Genomic DNA, 27,938 nt, shown 5'->3' with positions numbered 1-27,938 from the left:
CTGTAAAGAACATCTTCGCTTTATCTTACTTTGTTATACTAATTATTGCTATTCTGATCAGATGAAGCGCCATCTGTCAGACATTTTTTTTAACTTTTGTATTGTTTTGTTTCTAATAAAACCCCATGTCATTCCAAGCATGTGTGTCAATTTGTACCTCTCATCTACATTATTCCGTGATTTATTCAGTTTTCAAATTTACACCGACTTTTTGATCACCCGGTAGCTTGAACAACGATGGAATTTTTATAGATGACAGTGCCCCATGTCACCGGGCCGCAATTCTTCGTGATTGGTTTGAAGAACATTCTGGACAGTTCTAGCGAATCATTTGGCCACCCGGATCGCCCGACATGAATTGCATCGAACATTTATGGGACGTAATCGAGAGGCCAGTTCGTGCACAAAATCGTGCAGCGGCAACACGTTCGCAATTATGGCCGCCTCTAAAGGCAACATGGCTCAATATTTCTGCAGGGGACTTCCAACGACTTGAGTCCATGACACGTCAGCCTGCTGCACTACGCTGAGCAAATGGAGGTCCGAAACTGTATTAGGAGATACCCCCATTAGGACTTCAGTGTATTTCACAACCACGTCTCGCAAGAAATCGGTTGGTTTCTTTTGAAAATTCTCCAAAAACTTCTGATGTTCATTTCATATTTGATCCAGTCAGAATGTGGCACGCATCGTACACAAGGCTTTCACTCGGCATTATATGCATCTTACGCTCTCTTCTGATGTGCTTAAACTGTCAGCTGTTTCTGATATTTTCAGTGGTTACTGTGAAACAGCTGCAAACATAAATCTTTGTTGGTATCAGCGCCTTATGTATACCGTATGGCGAATGACCTCTCTGTCGATGGGAGATTAAACACTGACCTTCCTAACTCTTGCTTGCCGAATTCGATAGGGAGTTTCTTTTCGTTCTCTGCTACAAGAGGAGCAAAATACAGAAAAATCGTCCACGACAGAGGGAACACCGAACCGCGGTAATTATGCCATTAGTTGCTATAGCAAATACACTTACAAATTTTGAAAGTTCTTATTTGTTAGCGTTTGTTCCATCACCTCCTAACATATGCACGTAGAAGAAAATGACATTGCCAATGGAGATTGTATCATTGACTACTTTATTTTCTTCCATCAGTAATCACGAAAGTATTTCAAAATGCAGCTGTCTGTTTCGACCGGCGGTTGATTGTCACAGACTGTTTATGGATAAAAAACAGGAGACAACAAGACTCATAAAATTCACAAATTCTGCCAAGTAACTTTTCTATGTAATGATAAAAACGAATAAAATCATATAACTAAGCGCACGTGCTGAAAGTGGTCGTTGCGTTGTCAACGTAAGTATTGGCAACAGTAGACAAAGGGCTGGATTTCCAGACTGAGTGCAGTCCTCTTTCTATTCATTCATATATATACTAAATCTGAGCAAAAATTTCCGGGCTCACAACCATTACAGCTGACCTGTAAGAGCAAAGTCAAGACAGAAAAAAATCCGTTTCGGCGCTAACAGCGAATTGTAATATCTCGCTCTTGCTATGCGAGCTGACGTATACCGTCAGACGAGCAGTCCTTAATGGAACTATTCACAGATAATAGGCGACACGGGCAGAATCGGAACGGATGTTAGGAAGAAAAATAAGTGCAAATAAAAAAGTCAATGCCATGTTGAAAATTATGACACAAAAGATTAAAAATGAAAGAAATTACATCAAAACCAGTTAACTGAAAACAATAATAATCAAGAGGCATTTTAATAAATATTTAAAAATGAAAAAAAAAATTATAATCCGACAAGATTCGCACCCACGATCTTTTGCATCTGAAACTGTAAATTTACCACTACGCTACTCAGAAGACCTTTACGTTATAATGTTATATTTATATATCTATAGCCAGTTGCAACGATCATTTGCTGCTTTAGGTTTCACACCATGTCGTATGAAGTTCACCTATTGTAAACCGGTCTCTGTAATGATAATGCCGAATATGTGAAGCCGAATCGCCTCTTGTACGAAGGAATCCAGCAGTGGTGTGCACGAGATGTGCGTTATTTCGTTGCCATCGTTTTGTGCGTATTATTTTGGTTGTCAATTGAAGACATGAAGTCTGTGTTTATCACGTGTGAAGTAAAAGGACCAGATCCAGGATTCAGGGTGCCGGCACAACAAGAAATAATGCCAGACAAGGAATTGGAAGTGAACTGACCGTTTGTTGAGGCCGTTTGGCAACAGCGAACACTTCGTGCGTGACGTTGAGCGCCCTGATTGGAGGAAGACACCTCCAGTACGTGAAGTGCCAATTATCAAGTAATTTTAATCAGACTATAGTCCACGTTCGAAGTCACTGAGCTCCAGTGACTGACCACCGTCCCTTGTCGTATTACATACTTTTCCTCAGGCAGTGTATATTAGTAAGAAGCAGCACTTCGGCAGATTTTTTAGATAAATTTGTTAGAGTAATGATGACCACTGCTGGTTGAAATCGGTAACTGCATTTTGAAATGCATTTATGACCGTTGTTGCAAGAAAATGAAAGTACATATGCCTGTAGTACTGTACTCTGTTGTTAGTAACTGAACATACTTTTACTCAAGTTTACCCACTCACTTCAAAGCTTCTGAGGCCGCTAACACCAATTCTGAAACTCTTCAAGGCGGCATGTTGCTCGCTGTTTAACAGTTCGCGGCTGTCTGAGACGGCTTAAGCGCTAAGCCACCGTTGCTAGATATATCTTTACATTCGTCTTTCGAGTATGTAGACTATAAAGCCTTGACGAATCCTTTTTTACCCGCCTATGAAACCAGTATAGATATGTACTTCCGAAGTGATGCTTCTGTGGTCGCGGATCGGGGTTGACTTACGCCCCTTATCTTATCACGGTCTGTGTGTCGCAGTGTGGCGTCGGGTGTCGGGAGGTTCGATGATTGCCACAGCTGCAACCGAGGCTGCGAGGGGATGGGCAGTCTTGTTTCTTCTTGCAGGTGTATTTTAATTGTTCGAAAAAGAGGTTCAAATGGCTCTAAGCACTTTGGGACTTAACATCTGAGGTCATCAGTCCCCTAGACTTAGAACTAATTAAACCTAACTAACCTAAGGACATGACACACATCCATGCTCGAGGCAGGATTCGAACCTGCGACCGTAGCAGCAGCGCGGTTCCGGGCTGAAGAGCCTAGAACCGCTCGGTCACAGCGGCCGGCTTTTAATTTTTCACGTTTGGGTTTTATAACTTACCTGTCTGTGAAGCAGTACACATGCGTATTCTATTGCGTAATGGTCACTTGAAACTCTCCAAAACCTCTGGTTTCTTTAAGTTACTCATTTTCCATCTCTTTAATTTTCTACCTTTCTGCAATTTCTTCATTTTAATCTGCACTTAACAACCAACAAATTGCAGAGTCAGTATCTGTAGCTGGAAATGATTTACAGTTTAAAATCTTGTTTCGGTATTTCTGTCTTACCATTATGTAATCTATTTATAGCGTTCCTGTTTGTTCTATTATTATCTTAAAAGAAATATTAGCGATGATTAAATTGTGCTATGTGCAAAGCTCTACCAGGCGGCTTCTTTCGTTCCTTTCCCCTAGTCTATGCACTCCTATTGTTTTCGCCTCTCATCATTTTTCCACTCTCCAATTCCACTCCCCCATCAAAATTAAATTTTCATCTCCTGTACGTATCTGAAAAATTATTGTTTCCGAATACATTCTTTTAATCACTTCATCGTCTGCGGTGCTAGTTGGCATATAAACTTGAACTACGGTGCTGGGCGTTGGCTACGATTATGCATTCACTAAGCTGTTCATAGAATCTTATTCGCGTTCCTATTTTCTTATTCATTACTAGACTTATTCCTGCATTACCGCTATTTGATTTTGTAACTGTAACCCTTTATTCACCGGAAGTCCTATTCTTACCGCGATCGCACTTCACTGATTCCCACTATATCTAACTTCAACTTCACTAATTCCCATTATATGTAAACCTTACCATTTCCCTTTTTAAATTCTCTAGGCTGCCTACCCAGTTAATGGATACAACCTTCCACGCTCCGACCTGTAGTATGCCTGTTCTGTTTTTCCGCACGACAATATCCTCCGGAATATTTTACCCAAGAGGACGCTGTCATCATTTAACCATGCTGCATGCCCTCGTGATATAACGACTGTAGTTAGATTTGCTTTCAGCCGTTCGCAGTACCATTATAGCAAGGCCATATTGGCTAATGTTAATAGGCCAGATCGGTCAGTCATCCAGACCGTTTTCCCCGCAAACACTGAAAAGACTGTTGCCCCTCTTCAGAAATCGTAGGTTAGTCTGGTCTCTCACCATACACCTCTCTGTTGTGGCTGCACCTACGTTACGGCTATCTGTGTCGTTGAGGCACGCAAGCCACCCTACTTCGATAACGTCCATGTTTCATGAAGGGTTTGAAAAGATATGACTTCGTAATCACACTGTTTTAGAAACGGCAAAATATTCTTTTGAAAGGAGAAACGAGATAACGTCAATCAGAAAACAAACAATTGTTAGCACGGTCGCATATTCAAATAGCTAGTTTACGTGACTTTTAAATTTTGAATATTTCCCTAAATAAAAGATTCCACACGAACTACTTATTCTGGACAGCAGTTGGTGAAGTATACGCAGAATTTTCGCCCTTCCCCGTGATTCCAAATGGATGACCCTACGTGACAATCTCTTCTCAGGCCTTTTCGTATTGTTCGTACACCGTAAGTTGCTTTCCTCCACAAAATCAGTAGTCGAACTTGTGACATTTGATTTCTTTCCTTTCCCGCCAGAGTATCCCTGCAGAGACGGTCTCCAAAGTCCATCCCAGTTGTTGTCAATCTGTTCATTTATTGGGACTTAACTGTCCGTACTTCTGATCATTGTCATAATGCTTCTACTAACTAATTTGAAGGATTTTTGCTTTTGTTTCCTTTCTGGTCTGTTGTTACCGTAAAATATCATTTAATTCTCCAGCAGTGAACTTTTCAACATTTATTCTTGACTTAATTCCATCTGGTTTATCATCTTTTGTGACTTTTACTCGTAGATTTTTGTACTCTTCAGTATAGCATATGTATCACAAAAGAGCGCAGAGAAAAAAACAGTGTTTATGTTTGAGGTGGTATTATAGCAATTGTGTCCGCAGCTCGTGGTCTTGCGGTAGCGTTCTCGCTTCCAGCGCACGGGGTCCGGGGTTCGATTCCCGGCGAGGTTCGGGGATTTTCCCTGCCTCGAAACGGCTGGGTTGTTGCATCATGATCATCATCATTCATCACCATCCCGCATCGCCGCTACACTCCTCAGAGTATGGGACCTCATCATTATATGGCATTGTATTGCACCTTGCTACGTTTCAAATCTACAATCTGATACTCTGCTAGAACGTTTGGGATTTTACCCTCGACACTGAGGCGCAAATTAGGCAGGAACTGTACGTCACTACCACCTCAACCACCACCTCTCTTTCTCTTGTAAGCCAAATACTGTGCTTGAAAATCCCATCACCAGGATTCGAACCGGCTGTTTCCGAGTCGAGCGCCAACACAGACGCAGATATCCAGACTTCCTACTGTAACGCAGTGGGATTGAAGGAAAGGTCGTGGCTGTTATCTGCCCTCTACAACTAAATGTTTGTGTGCAGATGTCCACTCTTATATTACATCGAGTAGGTGGAGTCGCTCACACACCATGCTAGGTAAATCAACCACCAGCGTAGCAAAGGGAGTACGCATTCTCCTTTCATTCCGCGAGCGACTGAAACAATGAACTTGCGGTTGTTGTCTAGAGGGCGAGAGTGCGTCACGTGAGTCCCCGGTCACGTGTCCGTGTGTACGGCTGGTGGAACTGTTACTCGTGGGCCCCGGTGGAACGGCGTGTGACGCAGGCACTCCCCACCAAGACCGCTCACACCTTATCGCGTGGCGCAGTTGGATCGCTTCGCTACACTGACTCAACCTCGTCAGTGGCGAACGGTTGGCAGTATTGCCCAGTTATCAGGTGTTACAGCGCTGCGTCGTGTCTGACCTGGAAATCCTACGGCCGCCGGAAAACAATATCTGTACGTTAATAGGAGAATCCTGCTAGCTGTTACAGTTTTAATCAACCTAGGTGAGTAGTAGATAAAACGACATACTAGTCGTGGCGTAAAGTTTTCTTCAATCCGAAAACTGGCTTGGTGCAGTTCTTCACGTCGGTCTGTCTTGTGCAAATCTTGTCACCATTACATAACTGTTGCAGCCTACAAGCATTTGCATCTGCTTGCTGTATAATTGACGCCATGTCTTAAGAACTACGACATTTTTGTTATAATAAATAAACAACACCCTCTGAATCGCAACTTAATATTTACCAACAACCTGTTTCAATTTGCACTGCAGATGATCTTCACGTCTAGGTTGCAACAAAAAGGCAATAACAGTAACGATTTTATTGAAGTGTAGTATTATGAACACTTGGGTCATGCCTGCATCTCGTGGTCGTGCGGTAGCGTTCTCGCTTCCCACGCCCGGGTTCCCGGGTTCGATTCCCGGCGGGGTCAGGGATTTTCTCTGCCTCGTGATGGCTGGGTGTTGTGTGATGTCCTTACGTTAGTTAGGTTTAAGTAGTTCTAAGTTCAAGGGGACTGATGACCTAAGATGTTAAGTCCCATAGTGCTCAGAGCCATTTGAACCATTTTTGATTATCAACGCCGTGTGAAACTAACCTATAAAAACAAGGATGTGGTGGGAGAAAAATTGTCGGATAGGCTCGTGATATGTGCGTAAGTCCTAAATGAGTTCATTAAAACAGTGTAAAACTGTTTCTCTGTATATAATTAAGTAGAAGACCGATAAAAATTCAGACTTAAAAGACACCTTAATGTTGTACATTTCAGCAGGAGTGGTGCGTTACACAGCAGTAGATTAAAAAGCAAATGTTATAAACATACTGACAGGACACTGTTCATCGTAAATTTTCGTTGTTGTTTACGTAGTTTTTTAGAAAATAATTTACAAAGCCAATGCAAAATAACCGAACATAACGTGTGGCTTTTAAGGAATTTACCTTCATTTTAGTGAATAAGAAGTTCCTGTTAAGAAGAAGCAATAAATTGGGGACTAGTTACGAAATAATCATAGAAAAGCCGAACGAAAAGGAGCCTAGTTACGAAATAACCATAGGTACTTTTAGCAAATAGCTGATATAAATTAACGAAGGTGTTAAGCGGCAATAGTTTGAGGAGGGAGTGGCCGCTCGAGTGCGCCACCTACCAAAGCAGGCTGAGTGACGGCCGGTGCAGCAGTGTATTTACGCGTGTCACGGGCTGCTGCCCGCGCCGACCGCTGTCCGTCACGGACAGCTAACATGATGGAACACATTCACGTTCGCGGAACGAGGAAGAACGTCGAGCATTATATACCAACTGGAGGACATTAAGGTTAACGTTACAGCGAAATTCATTCTGTTCGTTAATATTCTTGTCAGGTGCTTTGGCATGTAGCGCACCCTAGTGGCCACACTCTTCTGAAATTATTATCACTTAACATCTTGGTTAATTTACATCACTTGTTTGCTAAAAACAGCTTCTTTTATTTCGTAGCTTCGCACCATTTTCTTCGGTTTTTCCGCGATTATTTCGCAATTAGTCCCGTTTCTTTCCCCTTCTTAACTGACAGTAAGAGTCCTCTGTGTTTCTATCCCAGATAGCATAGCTTTAAGCCGGTTTCGAACTTGTTTCCAGATGTAAATTTCAAGTATATAAGCTTGATCAAAGCTGGAATATTCAGGCCTGTTAGTTGGATTCAAGCTTGAAACAAACTTCAAAGTTGGCAGAGTTCAAGCTGTATTTCAAGCTTGACTTATCAAGTTTGGCTCCAGCTGTATCTACACACGTGTAATACAGCCTGGTATTTACAGCTTGTTTTAAGCTATATAATTATTAATCTGAATTTATTGAACCTAATTAATTAAATAAATATCAGAATGGAAATGGTGTGAAAAAAATTATCAAGACATGTATGTTTAAAAATTTTTATTTTCAAAGTGTTTAAAATTGTTTTATTTTAAAATTTAATTATTCTGAAGCCCCTCCGGCCCCAGCACACAGACCAGAGCGGGATCAAATATCGCTGACTTATGCCGGTATAATGATCCTGTAACTGGTAAAAGAAAATGTTAGCCGTACCTAAACATAAAAAAATGTAAAAAGTTGAAACTGATCAACCTAAATATGATTTATGCCCCAGATTAGCAAAATAACTCCAAACTCACTGATGAACAACTTGTAATATGTATTCTTGGCTGGTAATCCATTTCACTTTCATCCAGGCTCAATTTTTCTATCTAAAAGAATATGATATTTTTTTACGTTACGTAATAATATTTAACATTTGTAATATTAACATACCACTAGAGAAAAATGCACTAACGTACCTGTAATACACTATAAATCCTCTTCAGACCCGGTGTAGCAGTAAGGCAGGAGACGCCACACACTTACCAAACTATTTTCCAGTATAAAACAAACTTCACAACAGTCAACAATCATTAACGCGCGTCACAAAGGTAAAATGGCCGTAAATCTAGCAGTCAGTGTAAGGCTTATAAACGCTTGTGGCGCTTCCCGTGGACGTCTATGGAAGCTATGCTGCGTGCGCATCTGCTGTACAGCCTTCCAGGGAAATTACAGTTTATTTCAAGCTGGGGAAAATTATTTTAATTCAAGCTAAATTTGTACAGCTTGATGTAAACTGTGTAACAGGTTGATTTTTCAATCTTGAATTTTCAACTGAACCTAAACTCAATATCCACCTTGAAATAAGCTTGAGTGCTAGCTGGGATTCTTATTCAACAAAATGAAGGCAAATTCGTAATTTTAAGTATGTTCCGTGATTTTACAGTGCATTTTAAAATATGTAAACAAGAACAAAAATGTACGATACACTTTGTGCTGTCAGTGTGCTTGTAACATTGCTTTTTTATTTTATTGTGTAACTCATCATTCATCCTGAACTTTACTTCATTAACGTGTCCTTTAAGTCTGATTTTTTTTTAAATTTCCTATTTAAATACATGTAGAGAAATAGTTTTACATTGTTTTAATGTCTCCATCTAGGACTAACGAACATGTCTCGTGACTATCCGAAAATTTTCTCCCCACCACGGGCTTGTTTTGTATGTTAATTTCACATAATGTTGACAAACTGCACTTCGCGGCGCCAGATAATGAGTGAACTCATAAAATTTTGTTGTGGTTTCTACTATCCGTGAGACAAGTGTTCGTAATATCACACTTGTGTACAATGATTATAGTTATTGCCTTTATTGTTCCAAACTAGACCTGAAGACTATACGCAACGCAGATTGAACCCAGTTGTTGGCAAATAAAAAGTTGTGATCCGGACAATGTTTGTTTTTTTATCTGCTTACTTTATTCATCTCTTGGTCATCCTCTACAATTTTCAACCTTCACATACGTTTTCTTCCACTATCGAATTGATAATTATTCCTGCAGAAGACAATTTGTCATTTCGTATGAATACCTGGAAACAGCAGTGAAAGGTGGTTGGGGGTCTGGATGTGAACTGAAACGATGTGCTCAGCTGTAAAGTGAAACGCATAGATTCTTTGCTAAAAAAAAAACTTCAGTTTAACTGCGTAAGGAACTGCTCACACATTTGTATGTTCCAAGATGGAAAAGTGTTGACACACACACACACACACACACACACACACACACACACATATATATATATGCGCGCGCGCAAACGTTTGAATAAAGGTACCTTACAAGGTTGCTACATAGAGGGTACCTTATAAACAACTCCGTCGGAACAGGTTTCGGAAGGCATCATGGGATGCGGATGTGGAGGGGCGTGTGGTCAGCACACCGCTCTCCCTGGCGTTGGTGAGTTTTCGTACTTCTCAATCAAGTAGCTTCTCGTTTTGCTTCATAACAGCGCTCGTCAGACCGGAAAGGATGCTATATCTAGCGAAAATCTACTTATGAAATACGAAAAATCAGTTTTTAGGACACAGTCTATAAATATCCTTCAGCCTCATGCAAAACCTACGAATATGAAGGTAGGCCATTCACAGCTCACTTATAGACAGTCGCGTATACACTTTCCATGTGTCGTCCATAAATGACACCGTCAGGAAGGAACATTTCAAACGATAAAAAGCACCCTTTACTAACGATTTGCAGATTATGCAAAAACATGCAGAAAGAGCTACATAGTGTTGATTGATTTCTTGAAGACGGCCGACACTCGTTGCGTCAGAATACATGCTTCCGTACTACGCAGTACGTAATATAGCCGAGTCCAAGACACTGGTGAGTCACACAACTCTCACGGTCTCCTGTAAATTCGCTACCGCAGCGCCGCCAAGCGGCTGGCACAGTGAAACAGCTGCGAAGCGTCTGTGTATACGAAGTGGAGAAGCACATTCAAAATACAAGAGGGGTCGTATTTCGGAGTTTATTCTAGCGTTATAAATTGTAGCTGCTGTACTTGGATTTGCCATGTGTGAAGCGCTGTTATTATGTATCAAGAACAGAAAATTGGCACAATACGATTAATTGATTATGCATGAATGGTAGCATAAATGTACGGAAACCGAATTTTATTGTTGAATGTAATGGAACGTGTGCTAGCTGTAGTTTTATGATATGCACACAAATAAGAAGAAAGTGGCACAAGTGGATATGCTGGAGGAGTAAATGTTACAGCTGAGAAAGGAAATCTTGAAATATAAGCATTGTAAGTACGTGCAAGGCAAAAATGCAAGAGGATTCATAAGAAGACCTAGCAACAAATCTCCAGGAGTGTAAAAATCGTGCGTAGTTTTAACTCTGAAATCCGCAAAGAAACTTGTGAAACGAACTAAAATCGGCGCAAAGCATCAGATAGTATGTGCCAGACACGCGGATACTCTTAAGCAGTTCCTTTTGAAGTTAATCACATCGGCTTACAATGCATTTCTCGTCTTAAATAATATTTTATGATACAACTACCACTCTACTACTGTGAACTGTGTATATTACGTAGCAATGAGATATCATTATTATATTTTGACAGTAACAGGAGGCAGGATATTACTAATTACATTTTTTATTCGTATTGGGAAAAACACCACCACCTATGATGACTGGTAAATATGAAACTTACAGCATTAAAAATAACAAGTTCTCAGTTTTTATCATATAATTCTTCTGTTACTACACTACTGGCCATTAAAATTGCAACACCAAGAAGAAATGCAGATGATAAACGGATATTCATTGGACAAATATATTATACTAGAACTGACATGTGATTACATTTTCACGCAATTTGGGTGCATAGATCCTGAAAAATCAGTACCCAGAACAACCACCTTTGGCCATAATAACGGCCTGGGCATTGAGTCAAACAGAGCTTGGGTGGCGTGTACAGGTACAGCTGCCCATGCAGCTTCAACACGATACCACCGTTCATCACGAGTAGTCACTGGCGTATTGTGACGAGCCAGTTGCTCGGTCACCATTGACCAGACGTTTTCAGTTGGTGAGAGATCTGGAGAATGTGCTGGCCAGGGCAGCAGTCGAACATTTTCTGTATCCAGGAAGGCCCGTACAGGAACTGCAACATGCGGTCTTGCACTATCCTGCTGAAATGTAGGGTTTCGCAGATATCGAATGAAGGGTAGAGCCACAGGTCGTAACACATCTGAAATGTAACGTCCACTGTTCAAAGTGCCGTCAATACGAATAAGAGGTGACCGAGACGTGTAACCAATGGCACCCCATACCATCACGCCGGGTGATACGCCAGTATGGCGATGACGAATACACGCTTCCAGTGTGCGTTAGCAAAAAAATGGCTCTGAGCACTATGGGACTCATCTGCTGAGGTCATTAGTCCCCTAGAACTTAGAACTAGTTAAACCTAGCTAACCTAAGGACATCACAAACATCCATGCCCGAGGCAGGATTCGAACCTGTGCGCTAACAGCGATGTCGCCAAACACAGATGCGACCATCATGATGCTGTAAACAGAACCTGGATTCAGCCGAAAAAATGACGTTTTGCCATTCTTGCACCCCAGTTCGTCGTTGAGTACACCATCGCAAGTGCTCCTGTCTGTGATGCAGCGTCAGGGGTAACCGCAGCAATGTCTCCGAGGTCATAGTCCATGCTGCTGCAAACGTCGTCGAACTGTTCGTGCAGATGGTTATTGTCTTGCAAATGTCCCCATCTGTTGACTCAGGGATCGAGACGTGGCTGCACGATCCGTTACATCCATGCAGATAAGATGCCTGTCATCTCGACTGCTAGTGATACGAGGACGTTGGGATCCATCACGGCGTTCCGTATTACCCTCCCGAACACATCGATTCCATATTCTGCTAACAGTCATTGGATCTCGACCAACGCGAGCAGCAATGTCGCGATTCGATAAACGGCAATCGTGATAGACTACAATCCGACCGTTATCAAAGTCGGAAACGTGATGGGACGCATTTCTCCTCCTTACACGAGGCATCACAACAACGTTTCACCAGGCAACGCCGGTCAACTGCTGTTTGTATAAAAGAAATCTGTTGGAAACTTTCCTCATGTTAGCACGTTGTAGGTGTCGCCACCGGCACCAACCTTGTGTGAATGCTCTGAAAAGCTAATCATTTGCACATCAAGCACCTTGTTCCTGTCGGTTAAATGTCGCGCTTATAGTACGTCATCTTCGTGGTGTAGCAATTTTAATGTCCAGTAGTGTACTTGCCAACCGCTTGGAGCGCTTCACCTGTCAAAAGATTGGTTTACTGAAGTGATCGTGTCGAACCTCCTTTTGCCTGGCGTCGTGCAGCAACTCGACGTGGCATGGACTCAACAAGTCGTTGGAAGTCCCCTGCAGAAACAGTGATCATGCTGCCTCTATAGCCTCCCATAATTCAGAAAGTGTTGGCGGTGCAGGATTTTGTGCACGAACTGACCTCTCGTTTATGTCCCATAAATGTTGAATAGTATTCATATCGGCCGATCTGGGTGGTCAAATAATTCGCTCGAACTGTCCAGAACGTTCTTCAAACCAATCGCTAACAATTGTCGCCCGTTGACTTGGCGCATTGTCATCCATAAAAATTCCGTAGTTATTCGGGAACATGAGGTCCACTGATGGCTGTAAATGGTCTCCAAGTAGCCGAATATCCAGAGGATCGGGCCATTCCATATAAACACAGCCCACATCATTATGGAGCCACCAGCAGATTTCACTGTGCGTTATTGACAGCTTGGGTCCATGGCTTCGTGGGGTCTGCGCCAAACTCGATCCCTACCATCAGCTCTTACCTACCGACGTCGGGACTCGTCTGACCAAGCTACGGTTTTCCAGTTGTCAAGGGCCGTAGATGGTCACTCGCCGAGGAGAAGCACTGCGAACTATGTCGTGCTGTTGGCAACGGTACTCGTGGGTCGTCTGCTGCCATAGACCATTAGCGCCCATATTAACGAAACGCCCAGACATGGAAGACATTTTGACAACAAGACCACGAGTGAACAGACGACCAAAGTTTAAATACACCCAACCAGCGCGTACAGTAGCACACACCAGCCAAGAATAACCAGACCTCGCCCCCATCATGGAGCCACTAACACCTGACCCAAAGACACAGAAACTAACCCCAGAATACACACACACATACACACACACACACACACACACACACACACATACACACACACACACGCGCGCGCGCACAAGCGCACAAGCGCGCGCGCGCACAAGCGCGCGCACAAGCGCACAAGCGCGCACACAAGCGCGCGCACAAGCGCACGCGCCCGCGCGCGCGCACACACACACACACAGACGAAAACACAAATACACACACAAGAACCATAGACCTAAGTTACACTTAAAAAGTAGCATAGAAATAATAAATTATACATTAAAAGTAGCATACACATCTAAATTATCGTACTATTATCGTGTGCTACAACCTCTATATACACTAAAGTATTCAAAGAGAATTTACGGAATAATCATAATGGAAAATATTGTATAATGTATAAAATATACACTGTATTTCACTATGACTTAAAATCTTCAATATTTAAACTTCAATTTCTAACTTATCTTATTTTTAATATACCTTATTTTATATAATATTTTTGTACTTATTTTATATTTTTGTATTATTTTGTATTATTGTATTATTTTATATTTTTGCATCTTGGTATATTTTATATTTTTTATACTCAATGCTGTCAATATGACCAAATGCACTTTTGCAAGAAATATGGAATTAATAAATAAACGAATGTACTTGTACAGCAAATGGCTGAAAAGGGCAATGCAAGCCCTCAAGCAGCCTGCCCACAAAGAAGAAACGCAAAGCCACGGTGCCCTAAGGGATACGTTCCTCACTCATCCCACATTGCACCGCGAACGCCGCTGCTGTCGGTCGTTTAGTGAAGGCCGTCGGCCACTGCGTTGTCTGTGGTGAAATTTGGCATTCTCGGCACATTCTTGACGCTGTGAATCTCGGAATACTGAAGTCCCTAACGATTCCCGAAATGTAATGGCCCATGATTCTAGCTGCAATAACCATTCCATATTCAAAGTCTGTTAATTCTAGTCGAGCGACCATAATCACGTCGCAATCGTTTTCACGTGGATCACCTGATAAGGAAACTTCCCAGAGCATCCGCCTCATATTTAGAGGTAAAATGGCCCAGTGAATAGCCCGTCAAAAACTGAACACAGATCAAACTTGAAAACAGGAGGAAGGTGTACTGAGTTGTGAAAAAAGAAGCAAAATACAAACAGTGAACGGTCCAAGCTCAAAATGTACAACATCGAGAGAGTTGCAAGAATCACGGCGTTGTGATTGTGTGGTGACGGTGTTGGACTGTACAGTGGCAAATCCGTGTTTCAAACCTCCCACGTCTCCTCCTTATTTTAACAAATTAATGAACTTCCCGTCCGGTGATTGACGTGTCTGTTCTCCTTTCTGTAGTCTTGGCAGTTGCCATACGTGGTAAGAATATATTACTGTCACAAGTAAATGTGATAAACAGTGAGAGCTGGCGAGATGCCGCATAGACCTCTCACAGAAGTGAAAACAACAAATAAACGGGTGTGAACTATGTTACAACAATGTAATTCAAGAGAGAAATCTTCCAAAGCGGAACACAAAGGTAACATTTGGTAATTCTGTAGAGCAAATAGGATGTATGTACGTTTGGGGACCCCTTCCTTACACCTCGCTGTTGCGTAAGGACATTACGCCACGACACAGACACAAATTTGAATACAGCGGACAGAGACGTCAATGTCCGGACTGGCAGTTCATAATTTTGTGAAAAAAAAAGTATGGGGCACGAGGGAGATTTGAACACAGATCTTCCCCAATCAAACACCGTGACCACACAACCACGGCGCCGTGGGTATTCAAATTCGCTCGATGTTGCACATCTTGAGTCTTGACCGTTCATTGTTTCTACTTTACTTCGTTTTTCACAGTTCAGTACACGGTCTTCGTGGTTTCATGCTTGTGTTTAACGGGCTATCCTCTGAGCCATATTACCACTAAATTTGATGGGGGTGCCATAAGGAGTACAAATCTCTGGCAATGCTCTGCCCTTTTGTACCTAGTCTACGCGATACTCCCGCCATCTGTATATGTGTCTATTGCTATCCCACGACTTTTGTCACATAAGCATATATCTGGGAAGCACAATAAATAAACCTGATAAGTACGCGGAAGACAAGGCAGCATCAGATCTTCGGGGATTTAAAAGTCGTGTTTTGTTTTGAGTCTCGACGCAAAGCATCAGAAAGAAATTGTCAAGCACGCCAGTCCCTTGTGAGCTTAAACACATCAGGTTAAATGCATTCCTCGTCTTAAAGAATTTTCGAAGATACGACTAATACTGTGTCTGTCTACATTTCGTTGCAATGAGACTTTATTATTATATGTTGACATTACCAGAAAGCAGGATATTACTTAAATTACTTTTTGGCATTCGTAGCTGAAAAATTACCGCCGCCTCAGGCGACTGTCAAAGATGGAAGTTACGATATTTAAAATTGCAAGTGCTCAATATACATCATGACATACTTCTGTTATTACTTGTCCGCCGCTTGGAGCGCTAGCATCGCTTCATCTGTCAAAAGGTTGAATTTTATTGTCCTTTACAGTTACGCGACTGTGACACAGCAGTAATCTAATCAGAGCTTGAATCACACGTTTGTACTACGGCAATGCCACCTCGCGACTAAAGTGAGAACTATACATACGGACAATGTAGGATCGCACTGCGCTTGTACGACGTATGATACACAAATTGTTTCAAACCCGTAAGCACTGAAGTTTGTCTGTTGTGTACCGCCAGGATTTCACCACATCCAAGCCGCGAAATACCCGTCCGGTGCGCCAGCCAGATAAGCTTATCACGCAGTGCAGAGATGACTCGTTTATTTCAGAACGGGTTGTATGACGGCTGGCCTGAAAAGAGAATCTGCTTCCTGGGAAAAGCGAAGAAAGCAGATGACATCTGTGTGTTTTATTGTCTGCTGCAGCAGTTTGTGGATTTTCAGCAGTCATTCGTTAGTACACCGCCGTTTTTCTGGATCGTCGATTTGCGCATAGTGCACTCCCGCAGTGCTTTCAAAACCATCGGTTATGTAAAATAAATGCTGATGCTTGACGGAAGACTTAATCGAAGCACTCTCGTGCCGATCCTCTTCCAAGGTCACAACCTCCAGGCCCTTCTATTTACGGCAATCAGCATCCTCTCGACTTCCCAACGAACGCATCTTTCCTGGATCATCCAAGGTCCTACAATAAGCCACGGTTGACTGAGAAACATACTACTCTTGAAATTCAAAATTTCACACTACCCGATGCGCCAGTCTTTTGTACAGCGTGCAGTGAAATCATTTTGTACCACCTTAAGTCGAAAATAAGAATTACGGTTTTCTTTTAATGTTTAAAAACAGTGGAGACCCTCCCAATGGGCCAGTCTTTCTATTTCACGAAGGTATCCAATTACACTGACGGAAAAAAATGGCAACATCAAGGAGGAGTTGTGCGACATAAACGAAAGCTGGTAGGCGAGTTTCTACGCGTAAAAGATGTCTGTTCACATTTACCAAGCGAGGTGGCGCAGTGGCTAGCACACTGGACTCGCATTCGGGAGGACGACGGTTCAACCCCGCGTCTGGCCATCCTGATTAGGGTTTTCCATGATTTCCCTAAATCGCTCAAGGCAAATGCCAGGATGGTTCCTTTGAAAGGACACGGCCGACTTCCTTCCTCGTCCTTCCCAAATCCGATGAGACCGATGACCTCGCTGTCTGGTCTCCTTCCCCAAACAACCCAACCCTATTTACATTTTGTGCTAGACGCGTAAGAGTGGCGCTAGTATCGCATCTCTGGCGCATCGTACTGCGTCAGCAGCAGAAATTTGAGCAGTAGTTGACACCACAGTGACACAACAATTCGAACTGTTACAAGTCGGTTGCTTCAAGGACATCTCCGAGCCAGACGCCTTCTAATGTGAGCCGAAATCACCGCTGTTAGTGACTTCAGTGGTGTCAAGCGAGAGCTCAGTGGAGGGCAGGTGGAAGTCTTTTGTGTTTTCTGATGTAAGCTGGTTCTTCCCGGGTGCTAGTGATGGCCCTGTGTTGGTTTGGAGCTACAGTGATCATCGAAACCGCTTGGGCTACCCCAGCATGCCTCCCATCGGACCCAAATTGTCAACTTCTCCACACACTACAAATGTAGTTCCCCTTTCCCATTATCCTCATTGGTGGCATTTCGCCGATCCTCATAAGAGTTCGAACCTGGTGTTCAACCACACTGAAAGGATCACTGGCCGTCTTCGCCTTAATTATATATACGAGGTGCATTCAAGTTCTAAGGCCTCCGATTTTTTTCTCCAGACTGGAAAGAGATAGAAACATGCGCATTGTTTTAAAATGAGGCTGCGTTCATTTCAATACGTCCCAGAGATGGCAGCACCGTATGGCAGATGGAATTTTACCGCCAGCGGCGACAATGAGAACTGTCTTAAATACTTAAAATGGCGACGTTTTCCTTACTTGAACAGCGTGCAGTCATTCGTTTTCTGAATTTGCGTGGTGTGAAACCAATTGAAATTCATCGACAGTTGAAGGAGACATGCGGTGATGGAGTTATGGATTTGTCGAAAGTGCGTTCGTGGGTGCGACAGTTTAATGAAGGCAGAACATTGTGTGACAACAAACCGAAACAACCTTGGGCTCACACAAGCCGGTCTGACGACATGATCGAGAAAGTGGAGAGAATTGTTTTGGAGGATCGTCGAATGACTGTTGAACAGATCGCCTCCATAGTTGGCATTTCTGTGGGTTCTGTGCACACAATCCTGCATGACGACCTGAAAATGCGAGAAGTGTCATCCAGGTGGGTGCCATGAATGCTGACGGACGACCACATGGCTGTCCGTGTGGCATGTTGCCAAGCAATGTTGACGCGCAACGACAGCATGAATGGGACTATCTTTTCGTCGGTTGTGACAATGGATGAGACGTGGATGCCATTTTTCAATCCAGAAACAAAGCGCCAGTTGGATCAATGGAAGCACACAGATTCACCGCCACCAAAAAAATTTCGGATAACCGCCAGTGCTGAAAAAATGATGGTGTCCATGTTCTGGGACAGCGAGGGCGTAATCCTTACCCATTGCGTTCCAAAGGGCACTATGGTAACAGGTGCATCCTACAAAAATGTTTTGAAGAACAAATTCCTTCCTGCACTGCAACAAAAACGTCCGGGAAGGGCTGCGCGTGTGTTGTTTCACCAAGACAATGCACCCGCACATTGAGCTAACGTTACGCAACAGTTTCTTCGTGATAACAACTTTGAAATGATTCCTCATGCTCCCTACTCACCTGACCTGGCTCCTAGTGACTTTTGGCTTTTTCCGACAATGAAAGACACTCTCCTTGGCCGCACATTCACCAGCCGTGATGCTATTGCCTCAGCGATTTTCCAGTGGTCAAAACAGACGCTTAAAGAAGCCTTCGCCGCTGCCATGGAATCATGGCGTCAGCGTTGTGAAAAATGTGTACGTCTGCAGGGCGATTACGTCGAGAAGTAACGCCAGTTTCATCGATTTCGAGTGAGTAGTTAATTAGAAAAAAAATCGGAGGCCTTAGAACTTGAATGCACCTCGTATTTGGTGTCTTTCCAAAAGACCAGACACTATTTTTTGATCCAGCAGCCACTATGAATTAAGACCCAACTGAATTACAGACATTAAAGCCTGAATGATGGGTCACCAGAGCGGTCTCTTACAGTGTGACTAATACACCCTTGAACCTGATTTCCCAGCAAAATGTGATTTAAAAGCATGTTAGTTAAGTCTTATTTAGCCGGCTGCGGTGGCCGTGCGGTTCTGTTGCTGCAGTCCGGAACCACGAGGCTGCTACGGTCGCAGGTTCGAATCCTGCCTCGGGCATGGGTGTGTGTGATGTCCTTAGGTTAGTTAGGTTTAAGTAGTTCTAAGTTCTAGGGGACTGATGACCTCAGAAGTTAAGTCCGATAGTGCGCAGAGCCATTTGAACCATTTTTTGTTAATTAACAAGATTTTTTTATTTACGTGACCTGGATACTTTGAGTCCATGTGTTGTGGTACAAGCTCTTCAGAAATAGTCCTCTCACAGACAATATCGGTAATCTTGCGTAATCTGACGTTATTTACTGTCGTAGCCTAAGCCCGCTCTGCGAATGAATGACAAACGCCAAATTAGAATGAGTCGGTGAGAGTTCGGCCATTTGGTCAGCGGCGGCGGCCTAAATTGCTGTCGAGAGGGCGTTGGCGGCTTGTTGCTTGCGCGTCTGTCTCTGGCCTATCTCGTGATAGTTGCGCTTGATCGAGCGCCTACTATCGATCTTCGCGTTACACCTTTGCCGACCGGTGTCCTGGCGACAGCTTACGCCACACAGCTGTTATACATAACAAAATCCGGTGAAATAAATTGAGATTTACTTAACTGCAATGAGCAATGTTGTTTGAAAAAAAGCCCTGTGATACTTTTGCTAACTTTGTGGAGGTATGCAAGTACAGCGAACGGGCAGCACAGTGGAGACAAGGGACAAAGGCACAGTTAACCAGAGCAGGTGGCCTGGAAACGAAGACAGTCCTGGCACTGTTGTTTTCAATACGAGTAATTTTTTGTTCATAACAATAGAGAAGTTGAAAGTTGCCCACTGACGTATATTGTTGAACAGTGATCCTATCATTCAGTCGTTTGCGATTAGCTATGGAGAGCAGAGAAAGGAAACGTTACACATTAGATCAGAAAGTAAAATTCATGTGAGAAGCGAATGCTAATCCACACAAAACAAAATGTGAAATTGCTTCAGACTTAGGAACTGCCTGTACCGCACTGTATACAATCATCAGCCAAAGAAACAGTATTTTGAACGTGTTTTTAAAACTGGGTGCAAAATCAATAAAACATACCCTTCAGCAAGAAGGGAGGTATGCGTATATTGAAAAGGCACGTTTTACATGCTTTCAGAAGAAACGGGCTTCAGCTGTACTGACTAGTCCGGCATGCTGAACACAAAGGTGATAGATTTAACTAGAAGTATGAACATCCCCACTGATTTCAAAGCTTCATCAGCATCATAACAAGGATTTCAGGATCGTCGTAGAATCACATGGAGAACAGTTTCCGACGAATCGTAAACTTTTAACATCACTGTGCAGCATTGAACTGATGATGTTCTGTCCTATATTTTAAGGGATTATCAACCTCATAACATCTGCTGCTGTGACTAGACCGGGTTGTTCTATAGTCTGCTTCCTAGTAAAACATTAGCTGAAAGGGGTGACCCATGCCATGGTGCGAAGAAAAGTGATATTCGCGTGGATCCGACAAACTTCCCCCATTTGTGATAGGAAGATCTAAGAATCCGAGGTGTTTCAAAGGAGTAAATACGAAACTTACGGAACATGAATCCAATATAAATTCTTGACTGACTGAGATTTTAGTGGAACATTGGTAAGAACACTGGATATTAGAATGAAAAAGAGGCTCCTTCATCTTATGGATCGATGTGCAGCTCATCCACCACAAGCAGGTTTAGAATATGGTCGACTGGGATTTTTCCCTCCAAACTGTACCAGTGTTCTGCAGCAGCCTGATTTAGGCATCGTTCCAAAATTTGAAGTTTATTATAGAAAAAAACTGGTTCAGCATTTGATAGCATTGACTGATGCAGGAAATGAAAACCTCTCCATTAACTTACTACAAGCCTCGGAATTATTTCGGTGCGTGGTAGCCGGTGTCATCCTGGACAACTGTTCCCGTAAAGCTGATGCCTTCCTGGAAGACTGCCGCTGATGATGATGACGGAGGTGATGGTGAAGTCATGTTCGATAATTAACTGGTTCTACTGGAGGCTGTAGATTGGATAGTTTTGCACATTTTGATGATAATCTCACTGTGTCTGCGGAACCCCAAGATGAGGAGATTATTGCTGATGTTTAGGGTGACCAGATGCAATTGTTTAAAAAGGAGGACAAACAGCTCCAGAAAGGAGGACATAGGAAGAAAAAAAGAGGACACATCAAACGGGTCAACTGCAGATGAGGATACCACCTGTCAGCTTTGGACAAGTCAGTGACTGCCGGGAATTACCGGTAAAACTAGTAGGTAATTGTTACTAGTGGTCCGGTGGTGATTCCCTGAGCAATATTTTTTTATTTTGAATTAAGAACATTGATTGTAATGACAGTGTGGCATCAATTGGTTTTTATATTTACGCGTAGTTTTAAGATTTAACAAAGACGGCTGCCTAAACGCCACTCCTGATTGGCTACTTTCATGTGACTTGTCCAAAGCTGATGGGCGGTATCCTTATCTGCAGTATTCCCCATCAAACATACGTTCAATTTTAATAAATGAGTTTATTATTTATAGACATAACATACATACATTCCTTAACAATTATTGATGCTTCTACAAATAAACTGAGTGACTATGAAACTACGAAATAAAACCATGACAGTTAATCTGTCGAGTTATTTCTTACCTTTATTGGCCACTGAGACGTACGTTCCAGCTCCACATATCTTACATTCCGCTTCAAATTCATTTCTCCCTTTCTTGTAAACCGGATATTTGCTGGAAAGGACATTAGAAAATGTACACTTTCGTTTAGGCATAGCCAAATATTTTACGTAACTCACTCGGTTAAAAATTACACTCACAAATCACACGTGCACTACAGGAAGCCAAGCCAATGCAAAGCCAAGATACAAAACAAAAATTTTAAATAATCGATATTTGCATTCGCTTATAGGTCGATCAACGATAACATCGACGATCCTGGTGCCGCCTACTTCGTGCGTTTTTATCACGAAGGCTGTGCCAATAGTTAAAGTATTTAAGAAAAGAGCAATAGAACGGGACGAATTGTAAATTTAACTGTATTACGCTCAACTTTGCGAAAAAGCTGGACACTGTAAATATCTGCCCGGACCCCGGACAAAGAGCCAAAAAGGAGGACATGTCCGGATTAGTCCGGACGTCTGGTCACCCTACTGATGTGTGCCAACAACGCCGTGATGATCAGGAAGTGGCAGTGATGGAGATAGAGATATTTTGAATCTTGAAACACTAAATTGAGTGAATTGTTAAACGCAGTCGATGTGTGCAGGGATTTCAAGTCGAGAAGTAGTAGTGAAGAAGCTCTAATAAGTTTTCAACATGAGGTATACAACTTAACGCACGAAAAATAAAATAAGCTGAATAATCTAATTCCTTTAAAGCAGGATGAAGTTGATAATAATGTATTTTCTCTTTAATACTGTATCTGTGGTGTTGTTACAGTGCAAAATGCCAAATTACAACACAGTGTCTAATTTCTCTAAAGCACGACTGTATAATATTTTTTATTTTATTCTATCTTCGTCGTTTGTAATGTTTACACATGTAGCCCCATAGTATGTTCTGTTTATTTTCAGTGAAAAATTTGTGTGTGTTGCTGTACTTCTGACTTCTAACAAGGGAACCTCCCCGTCGCACCCCCCTCAGAGTTAGTTATAAGTTGGCACAGTGGATAGGCCTTGAAAAACTGAACACAGATCAATCGAGAAAACAGGAAGAAGTTGTGTGGAACTATGAAAAAAATAAGCAAAATATACAAACGGAGTAGTCCATGCGCAAGATAGGCAACATCAAGGAAAGTGTGAGCTCAGGTGCGCCGTGGTTAGCGTGAGCAGCTGCGGAACAAGAGGTCCTTGGTTCAAGTCTTCCCTCGAGTGAAAAGTTTACTTTCTTTATTTTCGCAAAGTTATGATCTGTCCGTTCGTTCATTGACGTCTCTGTTCATTGTAATACGTTCAGTGTCTGTGTTTTGCGATCGCAGCGCAAAACCGTGCGATTAGTAGACGAAAGGACGTGCCTCTCCAATGGGAACCGAAAACATTTGATCGCAAGGTCATAGGTCAACCGATTCCTCCACAGGAAAACACGTCTGATGTGTTCTATACGACACTGGTGACGGCATGTGCGTCACATGACAGGAAAATGTTGACGACCCACCTAACTTGTACACTTGGCGAATGGGTAAAAAGATTCTTCTACCTTGCCCGATTTAGGTTTTCTTGTAGGTGTGTTAATCACTCCCAAAAAAGTGATGAAAACATAAATTTGCCACATAAACTGCAACAAATGAATGCAACAGTTTCACAGTCGCACAGTTTTCCCTGTGCTCTGTCAAAACATATGTTTTTAACGTTTTCAAATTTTTCCGTGTGTAGACCGTCAAATCCTGCATATGTCCAAGCAAATGTCCTGGAATTTTGGAGAGCGAAGTTGATTATGTGTGAGTGCCTGAAGTTTGATAATTGTCTGAAAATAAAAAATTAAACTTTTCGCTCGAGGGAAGACCTGAACCAACGACCTCTCGTTCCGCAGTTGCTCACGCTAACCACGGGACCACGGCGCTCCTACGCTCAGATTACCCTTGATGTTGCCTATGTTGCGCATGGACTACTCAATTGGTATATTTTGCTTATTTCTTTCGTAGTTTCACACAACTTCTTGCTGTTTTCTCGATTGATCTGTGTTCAGTGCTAACTTATAACTAAATCTGAGGGGGCTGCGATGGGGATGTTCCCTTGTAAGTAATTCCGAGTTACGAGTAATCTTTTTCTCTTTTTCTTAATATACCGTACGTATAAATCAGCTGCAACTGTAGTTCCTCCGTTTTAAAACATCGGGGCCAGGAAGGGAAGCCCGTGCTAATTTGTTGACATGCTGTGAGAGCATGGCGGGTGCTATCGGCGCAGCCATTGGCTCATTTGCAGGCGGGCTCTCCCCACCCGTCGCTTCGGGTTTTCCACTGGCGCGTCACGTCTCACGGTGACAGAACGTCGTTTATCAGCAGACGTACGTCACTGGTGATCAGTGTCGTTTTCCTTGCTTTAAAAAAACACGAGCAGGAAAATGTGGCTATCTTCAGATGGTCTCAGGATCTACGCTGCGTCCGGAACGTGTAGAAACTTCCGCGCTTTGCTGAGGATGTTTCGTTCGACTTCTTGATACTTCGCGATAAACGCACTCTTCCCGTGGAAATTCACAGTACGCTGTAGAAGCCGTGTCACCTGCCCCACAATAATCGAATTACGTGGCAATCGTAAGCTACAATAGAAAAACTCGAACTGAAAATATTAAAGTCCCAAAAGTTGTATGAATTTCAACGAACATTTCCGTGGTGGTTGCCGCCGGGAGGCTGAGAATTTGAACGCATATCCTAAGTTCAGCAAACGGAGACATCGCCAGCGGTCTCGACTCTGATCCCAGGTTGATAAGTAACAAAAAAAAAAAAAAAAATATGGTTCAAATCGCTCTGAGTTCTATGGGACTTAACGTCTGTGGTCATCAGTCCCCTAGAACTTAGAACTACTTAAACCTAACTAAGGACATCACACACATCAATGCCCGAGGCAGGATTCGAACCTGCGACCGTAGCAGTCGCGCGGTTCCTGACTGAGCGCATAGAACCGCTCGGCCACACCGGCCGGCTATGCTAACAGGCGTAGTCCACTTTGTGAAGCAGTTACGACCGTGCAGAAAACATTAGGTAGTGAATTACGTGACATGTTTGCGGAAAGACTGATGGAGAGAAAAGGAACTAACACACTGAAGAGTGTACGTATTAAGGTATATATGATAGTGCTAATAGCTTCTAAGGATTTTAATGTGCACTATATTTGACTGCATTATTATTTACTGCATGAACGGGCACAGAAACTTTCAAGAGTTGTAGAACATTTAAGTATTTTGATGTGCTACAGTCTGTGTTGCAGTGGCCGAGCAGTTAAATGCTAGACTACAGATAGAAAGGTCGCTCTGCAGTTCGATTCCCTGTCAGTCCTACGACTTTAAACTGTCACTTATCATTTGTTTCATCTCTTGAAATGCTTGTTGGTGTGAGAAATGTCGACGTAAACCATCGTTAGGAGTCCATTCTGAACTGTACGTTCGCCAGTAGCTGGCTTGGCAAGTTAGTCTGAAGGTCGGAGGAAGGCGAGGGCATACCACATCTAGTAGGACGCTGGCTTGTGAAACAGTGTGGTGTTCTAAACAACTTTTAGATGGATGACAGCTTTACGTTTACCATATTCTGTAATTTCACACATTATTGTGAACTTGTTCAATGATAAAGCCTATTTCATAGCAAAGCTTAATAAAGATTCTTGTTTCTTGTGTGTGTCAAAGGGACAAGACACACCTTGGTTTAGATTCCGGTTTGAAATATAATCTCTCGACAACTGACTAGGTGAGCATGTTCTTAAATTGGGGGACATACCAGTTTGAATATGGCCTTGCCTAGTAAAGCACTCTTCTGCTCAGAGTAACCTTCTTGGTGATATTTATAAGGGACGATCAAAAGCGTTCCCACGTGAGGACGTTGCTGCAGCGTAATGTGCAACGTAGCGTGACTACGATGCAAGTATAGAAGCACCGATTTGTAATCAAAGGACTGGTGTGGCATTCGTGATTTCCAACGTGCATACGGTAAATGCGGAAACATGAACGATGTCGAGATTACTACCAAACGCGTCCAAACAGGACCAACACGCTGTTATTCTTTTCTTAGCTACCAGTAGACATCCATTGGAGAATGAAAAATGTGCGTGGGGTAGCTTGTCTGTCGAAAACCAACTGCGACAAAAGGTGCTACTGTTTCATCGTAACGCGCGTTCCGATATCGCAAGTGCCGTAACGCAGAAGTTACGCCAAGCCAAGTTGGAGACACTTGAGCACCTATGGTCCCGATCTCTCCCTATGCGATTATCACGCCTTCTATCCCTTAAAAAAGGCTTTGAGGAGTGGGCGATACCCTTTAGACGAGGGTGCGGACTTCTCACACAGCACAACACGATGTGCATCGGTGGGATGATGGCCTCACTGCTCAGTGCAATTTTGCCAGACTGACATACCAATTCTGGACACTACGGCCTTCGAACGGAAACTTTTTGGTCGCCCCTTGTACTTTACTTTTCGATATAATCAAATGGCTCTAAGCACTATGGGACTTAACGTCTTTGGTCATCAGTCCCCTAGAACATAGAACTACTTAAACCTAACTAACCTAAGGACATCACACACATCCATGCCCGAGGCAGGATTCGAACCTGCGACCGTAGCGGTTGCGCGGTTCCAGACTGTAGCGCCTAGAACCGCATGGCCACTGCGGCCGGCTCGATATAATCCTCTGGCGATTATGCATCGTGAAGATTCTGTTTGTTAAATTTAGTTGTTGTGAGAACTCTTCCTTTACTAATTAAGCGTCGTACACTTCAGGAAAGTGTTATTTTTTTAAATATCTAACCTCAGTGCAGAAGAATTAAGACCACAAGTATGTAGGTAATGATTTTTGAAGTGCCTGGTCATTCTCATGTTCAGACCTAGAACAACTTGCGCCAGTAACTTGAGGAAAAAGCTATTGTTCTTTCAAGTAAGGTTACTTAAAGAAAACGTTCTAGCCCCATGTTGTATGTTGTATTTTAAACGGGGACGTAGAAACGACGGATAGGTTCCGTCCCCGCCACAGCCGCAGTGGTCCACAACCCCACGACGACTGCTGCGGTCCACTTCACCCCTCCGCCGCCCCACACCGAACCCAGGGTTATTGTGCGGTTCGGGCCCCAGTGGATCCCCCCAGGGAACGTCTCGCACCAGACGAGTGTAACCCCTATGTTTGCGTGGTAGAGTAATGGCGGTGTACGCGTACGTGGAGAACTTGTTTGCGCAGCAATCGCTGACCTAATGTAGCTGAGGCAGAATAAGGGGAACCAGCCCGCTTTCGCCGAGGCAGATGGAAAACCGCCTAAAAACCATCCACAGACAGGCCGGATCACCGGGCCTCGACACTAGTCCGCCGGGCGGATTCGTGCCGGGGACCAGGCGCTCCTTCCCACTCCGGTAAGCCGTGCGTTAGACCGCTAGGCTAACCGGGCGGGCTTTCGAGCCTCATACTAAAATAGTAACTAGAGCTCAGCCCTTTCTCTGCGCCTCTTTTATGTTCCACAACTTCTAATAACATGCATTGATTCACCTCAAGATTATCACCTAGCTCTGTGGATTGTGTAAAAAACGTTTCCTGTCGTATTTACTGTTTCTGACCAGACAGTTAAAAGTTGTAAGATGTGCATAGTGTACTGCCAGGAAATCATTCGGGTACCATCTGCTGTTTCTATCGCTTGTACAGTTGATATGACTTCCATGTACAAAGAGGGGTCTCACGCATAGGATTCTGGCAAGTGCAAGAATTATTAGTCTGTAGGCTAGCAACGCAAGCATGTTCAGCTGTTATCTCACAGTTGACACTCGTAAATGCTGCTCCTTAAGTAAAAAGCGTTGTCACGACTGATATAATCA

General features: G+C 43.1%; 1 protein-coding gene across 3 annotated transcripts in view; it reads left to right on the top strand.

Annotated features, from left to right (window-relative positions):
* Window positions 1–27,938, top strand: part of LOC124712525 (actin cytoskeleton-regulatory complex protein PAN1-like) — a 287,605-nt gene that overhangs the window by 128,630 nt on the left and 131,037 nt on the right. Inside the window, exon 1 of one of the 3 annotated variants that reach the window (XM_047242836.1) lies at window positions 5,995–6,134. The exons of the other annotated variants lie outside the window; for them this stretch is intronic. The gene's annotated coding sequence lies outside the window, so the exon portion shown is untranslated. Of the gene's footprint in view, window positions 1–5,994; window positions 6,135–27,938 lie in introns of those variants that run through there. 3 annotated transcript variants of the gene reach the window in all.

The sequence above is a fragment of the Schistocerca piceifrons genome, chromosome 8 (genome assembly GCF_021461385.2).
Source record: "Schistocerca piceifrons isolate TAMUIC-IGC-003096 chromosome 8, iqSchPice1.1, whole genome shotgun sequence".
NCBI classification, from domain to species: Eukaryota; Metazoa; Arthropoda; class Insecta; order Orthoptera; family Acrididae; genus Schistocerca; species Schistocerca piceifrons.
This window is presented reverse-complemented; position numbering and strand designations above follow the sequence as displayed.